General features: G+C 39.8%; 1 protein-coding gene across 19 annotated transcripts in view; it reads right to left on the bottom strand.

The window, feature by feature from the left end:
- The window catches only part of LOC109316110, a 396,050-nt gene that overhangs the window by 337,511 nt on the left and 45,924 nt on the right, over positions 1-12,615 (bottom strand). For 3 of the 19 annotated variants that reach the window (XM_019544020.1, XM_019544053.1, XM_019544040.1), the window contains one exon: positions 8,336-8,384. The exons of the other annotated variants lie outside the window; for them this stretch is intronic. The gene's annotated coding sequence lies outside the window, so the exon portion shown is untranslated. The remainder of the gene's footprint in view (positions 1-8,335; positions 8,385-12,615) is intronic. 19 annotated transcript variants of the gene reach the window in all.

Raw genomic sequence — 12,615 nt, 5'->3', positions numbered from 1 at the left:
TACTTAAACTCGTATTACCCACCTGTATTATCAGTATTAAGAGCCTGTTATTTAGCTGTTCACAAAACATAAGCAGCTTAAATTCTGTGGCCTCAAACGCTAAGGTTTCAAGCAGATAGAATGTATTTTTCCCAGCCTACCTCAATAATTAATATGATACACATCATGAAAACTTCTTGAGCAAATTCAACCAGTAAGATTAAATAGGGCCAACAGATACATGCCCCTTTATTTTAAGAAAGTGCTTAAGATGAAAATATTACAAAATTTCTGTGCTGTAAGGATAAGTGGAAATTCTATCAAAATCCAGCCTTCAGAAATGCTCTTGAGAAAAGACTACTGACACAGGAAATACTTTTCCGACTGCAGGAAATGCTTCTAGTTCCTTCCCGCCATCCTCCAACAATGGGTTCCAATAAGCAATTCCCATACAACTGTTGAGCTGTAGTTATATAGTTTTTATTAAAATGAAGTTTCAGCTTCTGCAGGCCTTGCCACCAGAACTTGCCACCCTTTCCTTTCAAGTCCCATTAAAAAACCTGACCTACCCTGATCCACACTTTGACAAGATTATGGACCCAGTCAAACTCAAGACAACTCCTGCTAACCCAGTCCACTGGCCTTAAGCAACTGAAGTAACAGTTGATTTCTGCAACACAAGACACTGAGCTTCCAGGCAGTATGAAACACCTCATTTCTCCATCCCTTTTCCTTGCTTATGGCTTTCTACCCTTGCTACTTGGTCCCAGTTTCCTACTTCTCAGATCTTGACCCTGCCTTACTTCCTAGCTCTGACTACAGTTCCTGACCATAACTTTCTAACTCCATCTTGTTTCCTGGTTTTCACTTCCTGGCTTCTGCCACTGACTTGATGTCCTAGTTACAGACCTTTGGCACCTGACCTGGTATCTTGGAGCTTCCTCTCACACCTGTCCTTTGAGTTGGTACCCTGTAACGATCTTCAACCCCTGACCTCTGCCTGGCTTCTGCCTACCTGCTAACACCTTTGGCTTTAGCCATTAGACCTAGCTACTAGGAATCACATCACAGTCACAAATATATTCATCAACCTACAGTCCCAAAAAGTGAATGTCAGGGCTTGAATAATTTACTAGGTATCTGTAAGCCAGAGACTGATCAGAAAGGTGGACTTTGCTACTCTACCTCCTGTCCTCCAGATTCTTGGATAAATATCATGGTGAGCTCACTTGATGTCTCATCTTTATGTCCCCAACATAAGTGAAATGATACCAGCAGGAAAGGATGAAACATTCTGGAGGACTCAGTCTGGTGTTCAACTCCTTTCTCCATCCAAATTACTTATCTGTGTTCATAAAGGTAACACGAAGGCTTGGCATCCTGATGGACTCATTACAATTCCTGATACTACCAATAAGACTAATGAGAAAATAGGCTGCCATGAAGCTATGCTTTGGATGGGGCTCTGACCACAGTAACAGATGCTATTTGAACTATTACAAATCAGTGCGTCTGGGGCTGACTGGATATTACAGACATTCCAACATAGAGCAGTAATCCACCCAGTTAGAGAGAGCCCACAAAGAATACATCACACAGATGCCCCATATATCCTTCTAGTTCCCAGATTAATTCTAGGCTTGGTGTTAATCTTCACAGATCTCAGCAGGCTTGAGTCTTTAAAAAAAAAAAAAAGGCTCTCCAATCATGATTCTTACAGAGAGTTGAACCCCCCTGGAGCCACTATCACTGGCAACTAATAAACTAAACGTTGCCCTCCTCACAATAACACAAAATAAGGAGTTACAGCAAGAAAAGAAAATAGGAAACAGTAAGCAAAACTCCAAAGCCTAGGATAGTTGAAGTGCTGACTTCACTTTAGACGTCTTTATACAAGTATGATTTACAGTATTTAATATTCAGATTCCAGGAATCTATTACCACAGCTAGAGAACAGGTATACACAATTCCCCTAATTAGACACTGTTAGCACCTGTATTTTGAGGTGACACCCAAGAACCAATACATTTTCCAAATCAAATGTTTCATAAGATAAAGTTAATATCCATGAGCAGGTAGTGTTTACTTCACCTGGTTAACTTTAAAATGGGAAAACCCTGCATAGCACCTAACTGGTATATTCCAATCTCAAGTTCTATCAGACCTTCACTTTAAATAATAACCAATAAAATGATTTACAGCGCAATAATATACCCTTATAAAAATTAATTAAATGCCACATACTTGATTTTTTGCTATTAAGAAATTAAATTGCTCTCTGAAGACAGAACGTGAACTTTAAGCTCCCAAGATAATTTTTTCATCCTCTCTCAACACTATTCCATAAAAGATATACAGGACACGAAAGAGAAAGTGTTTGCGGATTCTACAGATAAAGTTATCTTTAACTAGTGCACTAAACACAAATGTCAGGATAAAATTTTTATTTCTGACCATCTTCTATTACATCCAGGGTGGAAAAAAGTGACCCCCCCCCACACACACACACACTACCCCCCAAGTAGTAATCATTACTGAGTTGTCTATATTGTCACTATAGCCTCAGATGAAATTCGTTTTGACAGAAACTTTGCTCTGTTTCATGAATGAGAAGAAGTGTTTTTGAGTATTTTGCCATAATATTAAAGCACATTCTGCAATGTTCTACATAGGCCATTCCTCAGAGACTTCAAAACCATTACAGTTTACATTTTCCCATTCTAGAAGATCTGTGCGAATAAGCTGGAGGTCCTCGGAGCTCAAAACTGAAAAGAAAAAGTTTTCTATTTAAATAGCTTTTTAGAGTTTGAAATCAGAAGCATCCATCATCACACTGGCTTGGACTTGAGCAACAGGCTCAATTAATCCATTCACCAAATCTCTGCTCCTCGTACTCCTTTTTAGCAGCTGCCCAGAAACATAGCTAACTATATCCTTTGAGCTCTGCAAGCGTGATGGGGCATGACAGTGAAAAGGTTATAGAATCTTAGATGCAGTTTCTTCACAAAACAGAAAGACAAGGGTTTAAAAAGTTGAGAACTGTTCTCTAGAATTTTAGAGGGTGTAACAGGAAAAAAAAACCCTACAAAATAAAAGCTACCCATGTTTAATCATTAGCTAATGAACACACACTACACCTTCCCCTTTTAACACTGTGACAGTATCCTGCAGCATGTCAAAGCCATATTGTTTGCAGCCATTCACAAGCAAAACAAAAATAAATCCATTTTTGTACAATATACAGATCCACTTGAGCTCATGTTTGGCCTTCTGTTAAAAAAAGGCATTTCACATTTTTTCCAGCATGAGCAAGGCAGCTACAGCTCAATTTTAAAAAAATTATAAAAATTCCATTATGAAGTTATTTTCACCAAAGCTGTCTACAAAGATGGCAGCCTCTGACAGGAAAGCTTATTTACCTCCAAGCCTTAAGATCACAGGAGACTACTGAGCCTTTCATCAAACTGGAAAAAGATACTTACTTTGGCAAGTATTTTTCTGCTTTATGAAAGAAAAATAAAACTCCAAAATGATGGTTTCAGAACTTGATAGATTTATTTTTATGTAAAAAAGTCAGAGTACAACTCACTAGGTGAATACCACATCTTAGCATTTTTTCCTCTTCCAATGCTTGTTAAAAAGAATAAGACAGTCTGAAACAAAAGTAAATTAATATATACACAAAAATTACAACAGGACTACATCATGAATTAAACAATCCCAATGAGCATTTTCTGCTCCAAAGCTGCAATTGTCTTCTAATCACTTTCACTATTATCTGTTAAAATTAGAGGCTTTCAACTGCAGCCTCACAAACAAAAGTTCAAATTTGAATTCAAAAGACATAGAGAGAATAAACAAGCAACTGAAAGCAAGTGTTCATCAACATAAAGATATACAGTAAATAACACCCTATGCCCCACACATTGAACTCTACACACTGTTCAGTAGTGCTTAAGACGGCATACACTTCACGTGCTAATATTTTTCTAGGAGACATTTTAACTACTTCAGAGTTGCATAAACCTGATGTTTTTAAAGCAGTTAAAGGGAAATCTTTGGACTCTGAGATGGAAGTACTTACCCTATAGTAAAAGTGGTTCTCTGAGTTTTAGTAAATGTGAATCCCACTGTAGATGTGCACATGTGTAAGGCCTGAAGTACAGCTTTTCCTGGGGGCATGTTTTCTAGGACCAACAATATAGTTTGGAGATATTGAGCTATTATAACCAGTAAAAAACATCAATGAAAAAAATTGCTTCTTGCATATTTCCTGAACCAGCTTCCAAGAGAAGTGGTGCAGGCTCCTACCCTGGGGGTGTGTAAGAGGAGGTTAGATGAACATCTTGCTGGGGTCATTTGGCCCCAGTATTCTTTCCTGCCATGGCAGGGGGTTGGACTAGATGATCTGCTCAGGTCCCTTTCGACCCTAGAAACTATGAAACTATAACAGCCACAGCAGTACTCCAAGCCTGTAAAACTAGACATTTTGTTTTGTTTTCTTAAACAACAGAGCAGTGTATACGCCCTGTGCCCTCTCATTCAAGGGCATAAAAGATAGGACAGGTACAACCTTCCATCAGCTCAAAATGCTGGTTGCTGAGAACTTGAAGGATGTCTGCAATGATATTGGGTAGTCTTCAGTAAGCCCAAACCAAATGAACCCTCCCTCCTTGTCTCTCTCTTAATGTGCAGCCACTGCACACTATACTTTTTGCTCCTCAAGCAGAGACCTCCTCAGAAACAGTCTACAGATCACTTGTCTCTCCTGCTGTGCTTAACTCCAATTACAGGCAGAGGAGATAGAATTGCTATACAGAAGGACCAGAAGTCAGGAAAAGGGAATTACAGGATTTGGTAAACTTCCCACATTTGCAGCCTGCAGCACCAGCTTCTGATAACTCAATCATCTGCAAATATGAGCAATAATACACCAGTTCCCAAGCAATTCTTGTTGAAAGAACAGGGAAATGACGTAACTGTTTCCGCTTCCTGTTGGTGCTTGTCTTTGAACAGCTAGCCATTGAGGTCCACCACAGGACTCAGTGCTGGATTTAGGCACAAGCTAAGTTAGTTGCATCTTAGGACCTCACATTTAGGGGCCTCTAAATATGGGGAAAAATACAGTAAAACCTCACAAATCCAGAGTGCTCAGAAGCAAATGCATGCTGAAAATTTGAAAAAGCCATTTTTTTTTAAACCGGCACTGCAGCCAGTTGCAGAGCTGGGGAGGATAGCAGCAGCTGGTTCTGGAGCACCAACTGCATGTAGAGCAGCAGCAGAGGGTGTTTAATGGAGGTGACAGCAGCCGCATGCAAGTTTCCCCTGCCACTTAGAGGCTGGCGCAGGAGCGCAGCAGCTAGTCCCAAAGTGGCAGGGGAAGTGCCAGGGTTTTGGGGCCTCTTAAGATTGACATATTTTAGGGCCCCAGCATGTCATAATCCAGCCCTGATTAGCCTGATAGACTTGGATTCTCTGCCTTCTAAAACGCATCACCATCACTGCCAGTCATCTGTGGACTATTCAGTGTTGTGAAGAACCTAAACATTGTATGTTGGTTAGATTCACAGTGAGACCCAGTCACTAGGTACTTCTGTGTGCTGTTGGGTGGAAGGCTTTAAGTCAACAGTCACGAACCAGTCTTGAGGATCAAGAGCTGAAGGTAAGCCTTACCATTCTAAGGCAATATATTTGTTGAGACCCTCTGAGTTTTCACTTAGACCTCCCTTTTTTCTTCTTCAAAATATGGGGGTACCATAAGTAGAAGCTTTATTCCCAAACTCCAGTGAAATTGCCTCTTTTGCTCCTAGATGAAAACAAAGCTTCATTAAATTAGCTGAGAAATGGGAAATCTGAACACATATGACATAACTCTATTTAGAATGGGAATACTGTACTCCTTTTGAGTTGAGACAAACAGAGCTGTATTCATTATTAAATCCCTTTAAAAATATGCTGTAGGAAATGACATGTTGCAGAAAGTAAAGCTTGAAAGTCCCTTTATTTAGAAGGAGTGCCCAAAACTCAAAACACAACATGGCATTTGTGGTGTTAAGGCTGTTATTGCATCAGTATTTCCATTAAAAAAAACAAAAAGAAACCAAGAACCAAAAAAAAAAAAAATACTGCTTTCAGGAATTTACAGCACCATAACAGTGATCCCTTCTGGGCTGAATTTTGCCACAAGTTCTCAGTCCAAGATGGACTGAAAGACAGCCACCTAACCTTCTAGGGGTAAACTTGAACATTTCCTTAGTTGATTTCAATATATTTTTGAAAAATACTAACAACCACCTAGAATTACTACGTACTGACTTTCAGATTTTTTTTTTAAGCAAGCAAAATGCTTTCACTGATTTAGAAAGGGGACAATATTGACTAGGACTGTGCTTCTCAACCAGCATCCAAGGATACCTTGAGATCTTTTCGGGGTGCCGAGGGCGGGGGGGGGAGGGTCACACAGTGTTAGCACTATTAGGTGTGCAAACATGATTCACAAGATAAACCCAGAGATTTCAAACAGGAATCCAAAGTGTTAAAAATAGACTGACCTGTTGGGGTCTTTCTGAGCTCTTTGCAACAGAAGAATTGAAAACCAAGAGCTGACATTTTCTGAAAGGTTCCTTGACCCCATCATGGTGCGTCTTGAGCCTCTTATTAAAACTAAGATACTCTTGGGGAAACTGAGTCACCACAGCCATGCACCCACACCCCCCCAGCAAGAGGGGTTACACAAACAAAAAAAACCCACATCATCATCTCCTGTACTGAACACACGCAAAGACAAAATACGACAGACCAAAATAAAATATGATAGTCAAATCATTAAGGTTCTTAATTAAACAGAGTCTGCACAGCATTTGCTAATAGTATCCTGATTGTAATTGTACAAAACAGCATTCTGAAAACTTCCCTTTTAAAATAAGCCAAGCATTTTGCTAATGAAAGACCACAAGACCCTCACATTGACATTAGCAGAAAACTTAGTCCTTTACATTGTAAACTCACATGAATGGGAAGATAACCTTGGAAGTATGAAACCAATGTAGAATATCTCCCATTAAAAAAAAAGTTAAACGCAGTTGTAGAATTTCATGTGCTACACACTGGAGTGTCTCAGCTTTCAGAAAGCCTTGCTCTAAACCAGACTCAAGTCTCCCACAAGAGCATAGGAGGTGCATGTACATGAGCCATTAAGGCAATGTGATAAACTCTGACACAAAAAGCGCCAACGTTTATCACGATACCTAAATGGCACACATAGATGCTCCACTGGCTGCAGTCCAAGGCGCATGTACAGACACCATGCCTGTGACCACAGCAGTTTGAGCCAGGGCAAAGCAGCCCCAGGAGGTCAGCCTTTGGCTCCAGGAGGTGGCAGGGATGGCTGGGGCATAAGAGTGCCCCAGCCTACAGAGCTCTGTGGCTAGGTAGCAGGCAGGAGTCCGAGCCCCTGCTGCCTGGGCACAAGGTATGCCTGGGTTAGCGTTTACATGTGCATTTAGGTGCAGTTAGTTTTTGCCACTGTAAGATAGTACCATCTGTGGTGAAAATTAGTTTGCTGCAGTCTAATAGCATCACACGTGTGGACTGTGATGCTTTACACTACAGCAAATTAGTCTACTGCACAGTTAAGTGCATGTGTAGATGCACCAAGGGTCTTGTTTATAAGCACACTAGTTATCCTTATTTTAATCATCAAAGTAGGCTACTCTGAAGAGGAAGCAAATTTATATGGTGGGATTAGAATGGAGAATGTGTAAGTGATTGTGATTGCTTAGGCATTTACTTTGGATTAGTTTAAAAAAAAAAAATCAAATCAATATGCAGGGTATAAGACAACATATTAAAGGACTGCCATACCTAACAGAATGCTGAGAATGTCTACCATCCAGATAACCATATTCAGATCAAAACCTTCTTGCAAGAGATGGCAAGAAATTAAACCTCTATGGAGACATGGTACACTTTGGCTCTAGGAGGAAGAGCTACATCTCTGGGTCTGCAGGAAGTTACATCAAGCCCACTCAACATGAGGAATGCCCCTTATTACATGAGAACAGATGACAACACACACTGATGCCAGCAAACCCTCTCTAAGGACTCAATATTTTACTCTGTCCATTTATTTAATCTATGTAGTCATTTTCTTGGTCCTGAAAGCCTTTGTGTCAATATACTGAAGTGCTTCCAGCTCAATGATGTAGCATCTTCAGTTAATGTCATTCATGTCTTTATTTCTCATTTCTGCACAGTTCCACTTCAATCCTAACATTTTAGTATGTTCTCCCACAAAATGCTCGAAACAGGGAATAATGTGCTTTAGTTTATATAAAAGCTTTGATTCTATACTTACAGCAGAAGAGGAAAATCTCTGGTTTCTAGTTACAACAGCTGAGTCACCACTACAAGAATAGAGTCACAAAAAAACTAGTGAGTAGCAGGCAAAGAAAGAGGTAATCATAATGACTTGAGTTTAACATCTAATACTTCACAACTACTGGAGCTGAATAAAAAGGAGATGTGCTGTATTTAACTCAAAATCCCTATAAATCTGTCGACCCCTCAGCTCCTCAAGGTAACACTTTTTATGTCAATCATTAGTCCTTTTCTATAGCTTAGCAATATACAAAACTGGATGCCCCAAGACCACTGGATGCACAATTTTCCTTTTCTCCTCCCTTCTCTCCCCACTTCCCCCAGTTACCATGATGACAGATGGCTGCTTGCATTATAGCATGCAAGAGCCCTAGTCACCGACCAAGACTTGTGGTTCTAGGTGATGTACAAATACAAACAAAAAGACAGTACCTAACCCAAAGAGCATTGAATCTAAAGTATAAGACAAGAAACAACAGATGGCATAATACAAGAAAATAATGAAATGATACTGATCAGCATGATAGATGTTAGTCTCAGCACTCAAGCAGCTTACTGCTGTCAAATTATTCATGCTTATCATTAAGAAAAGTTTAAGGAAAGGGGTCTGAATATTAAACTTGGTTATCTTGGTTATACATTGTATGTGATACATTTAGAACATGGTAATCATAAGGTCACATTTAATTACACTTTACTCCTCAGCTGTTTATGACATTCTGTGACAGTGTTTTGTCCTGTTGATACAGCACACCATTCTCTAAGCCAGGCATGTCAAAGATACAGCCCACTAGCTGAATTCAGCCCACAATGCTGCCCCTGGTCTCAAAATGGACCTGCATACTTCACACGGGGTGCCCTGGACCAGGCTAGGTGCTGGTTCACCACCCCAAACATGGCCCCACATGCTGCACGTGGCTTGTGGGCTGGTCTATGGACACAAACCAGCCTGCAGAGCAGCCCCATACAATTCATCCAGCCTGTGTGCCCTGGTGAGTTTGATACCTCTTGCCCCAGGCTATTTCTCCTGATCCATGTGCAACACCAATGGCCCAATTTACTTACTAAAATAGAAAACTGTAGTTAAAATCTAGATGTGTCTCATGGAAAAAATAATTGCTGTTTTGCCATAACTGAAATTATTCTTCTTTCACTAAGAATAAAAAAAACCCCACCATTTACCACAAGCTTTCAAATTACATGTATTTTTAGTCTTAGATTATTTAAAACAAATTAGAATACACAAAAAATACTTAAATGGTACAAAAAGCAGATACTAATTTTTGGTAAAACATGTCATACATTCCACTTTTTCCCCCCAGTTCCCTCTAAATACATTTTTAAATAAAAAAAGAAATACTTTCCATGACATGCAATTTATTATCCTTCGCAAGATGGAAAACTTTGTCCCCTGCATGGCACAGAGGAATCTATCCTTGACTTCATACAGCATGGAGATCTTTTTTTCATGCCCTCCTCCCCCACGGAGAAAACTTTCTTAATTCTCTTAAAAGAATGAAAAGTTAAGTATTTTCAGCATATAACAGAATTTCAAATACAACACGTGGATATTGTACGTCATTTAGCTTACCAAACTCAATGTCAAGTATGCAGTGTTTTACTGAAAAAACAGCTACTTTTAAAATCTTAAGCCAGGAGCAAAGAACAAACTAAATGACAAGATCCTTGCCCTCCGAACAACCACCTACCCATGAGTCTGTCAGTTCACCAGACTAATTGCAACAAGTGATATCAGAGTCAGTCTTTCTACTATGTCAGTTTCATAAACTTCCCTTTCTACAATACCTCAGGCAGGAGGAAAAGCAGGTACCTTAGGGCTAGGTACAGACATTAAAAAAGCCTGAAGGAAATTGCTCTAAGTTACGCAGTTTATATCGGTAGCAAACACAACACACATTCACCCTTTGGTGGGAGGAGCAAATCTTAGATTGGGTTCCACCATTTTTAAAACAGCCTGTGTGTGCTGAATTTCTGTTGTAATGGATGTAGACTGGTTTTGTGTGCTGAACTTCTGTTCTGTTATGGGTATAGACCAATTTCCAATCACTTCTATTAATAGAAGTGCAAGGTTTGTACCTGGCCTAGAAGCTTAATTCCTCTAAGTTTTTGTAGGCAACAGCCTACTTTCTCAGCTACAAAACATCAAGAATTATCAGCATTCAGCAGAGATGCTTCAGAGCAATCCCAGTGGAGCTACACAGGAGAGAAGCAACCCAGGAAGTCCAAAGAGCCCCAAAGTCAACATTACAAACCAAGACAAATGCCTGACAGGCCCACTGCCCCATCTCTACAAATCCTGTGTGTTTTTAAAAGTTACTTCCCAGCCTTTTTTATAAGTATACCTGCAACAGGGTATTGTTATTTGACCTAGGTAGCAAAAAAGTATTTTTCAGTTGTATTAAAATTTTTAAATGTTTTCAGTTTTTTTAAAATTGTGGAACATTTCTGTGTTTTTAATTAAATATTATGGAGAATCAGAACATTTTCAGCATTTGGCTGTATAGCATGTTGAAATGATTGCAGACCATTTATTAATATTATATGTTAGCCTGGTTTTTGGAATGTTTAGTACATGGCTGTTAGGGAGACTAAGGAAAACAAGCAAGAAGGGAAAAAGAATAGGTCAAACTAAGCCACACCATAGCAAACACTTCAGGGTTCTTAAGAGATGATGCCCCAACTAGATAAATCCTGGAAATAAGAGCCAAAAAAAACCCCTACTGCAGTCTAAAAAAGGACACTGTCAGCAGAAAGTGAGGTTTTTGGAACAATGTTCAAGAAATCAGCCTGATACAGGACCTATTATAGTGCCTAAGGAAGCTAGGCCTAGTTAGGTTGTCATCAGGAAACCGATAGCCGTTGGTAAGATTGTAGCATGAACTGAACTAACGTAGGTGATGTTAACATAGAGTATAATAATAGTGAAATATAACCAGGTTAGTCTTATCCTGTAAGCAACTTGAAAATTCCATTTTGTATCCTTCTGCCTGACATAAGTGAATAAACTCTGCATCAGGGGTGTACTTGGTAGCCGTGTTTATCTACGAGCGTGTATAAAAGGGTGAATGGTGAGAGAATGGCATAGAGATGGAAGAAGATGATAACTGTTTATGTAAGCAACAAGGCGCCAAATGTAAGTTACCAGTCAGTAAACTAATTAATAAATGGCTGAAGAATCCCTTTGAGGCCTAGGGCACAAAGAAGATAACAAGGAAAAACAACGCACCCATCCTGCCAGACAGACAACAAGAACACTCCAAGGCTAAGATAAATAAACTGAAGACAAAAGAAGAACAACCGCAAAAACAGAAGCTGGGTATGGAAAAAGCCCAAAGCACTGAAACAAAGGATGGCAATCCCTATAAAAGAACACTTTGACAATGCCAAATTAGGGGAGTCTCTTTTTCTACTGTTGCTTCACCAGACCACAGATGCATCTGTTCACCCCACTACAGCTGTTATCTTCAAATCTGCTATCTTCAAATCATCATCATCTACTCAATAAGGCCAAGTTGGCGACCCTGGGCTGATATTGAGCAATTATTACTGGTAACTATATCTGGTGTATGAGTGGATGAAATGGATGTTTTGTGTATGTGTATGCCTGTGTGTAATGATGTGTATGATGATTTGCATGTGTTTGTATGAATGGTGTGTCCAAACCGCTATATCTAATTCATGTAATCAATAAACGCAGCACCTTACCTTATCCCCCTTCATAAAGTCTTGCTCATGATTTGAGCAATTGGCATTTTGAGTAACAAGAAAACGATATGTGCAGACTTTTTTTTAAATGTTTTTGTCTTATGCTTTGCTCCCTCTGTGAAAAACAATACTTTGTTTTGGAAAAGGTTGTCTGACCACCATATTCAGGCTGTAACTATCCACATTTACATCTATGAAAGATGTCTGAAGGAAGAAGCCAAGAACCAAATGGAATCAGAGCAGCAGACCAACCTAGGAAACAAATGTAATCAAGGACCTACACAGTAACACTGGACTGTTCAAGGAGCACCCAGGCCAACACTTACAGTAAACTGCTTCTGTGCCAAGTTGAAATGACACCGTGCACACCAGCAACACTTAGATTGTAAGGTCTTTGGGACAGGAGCAGTCTTTTTGTTGTGTATGTGTATTGCACCAAGGATGAGGAGTGGATGGGGGGAGAAGGGTTGCAGTAGCACAAATCACACCTTCCACCACACTTGACTGTGCAGCACATACAGCGGGCTCTCT

This window comes from Crocodylus porosus, unplaced genomic scaffold (genome assembly GCF_001723895.1).
Source record: "Crocodylus porosus isolate Cpor-Errol unplaced genomic scaffold, CroPor_comp1, whole genome shotgun sequence".
Lineage (NCBI taxonomy): Eukaryota > Metazoa > Chordata > Crocodylia > Crocodylidae > Crocodylus > Crocodylus porosus.
The sequence above is the reverse complement of the archived record's forward strand: the minus strand, read 5'-3'. Positions and strand labels throughout refer to the sequence as shown.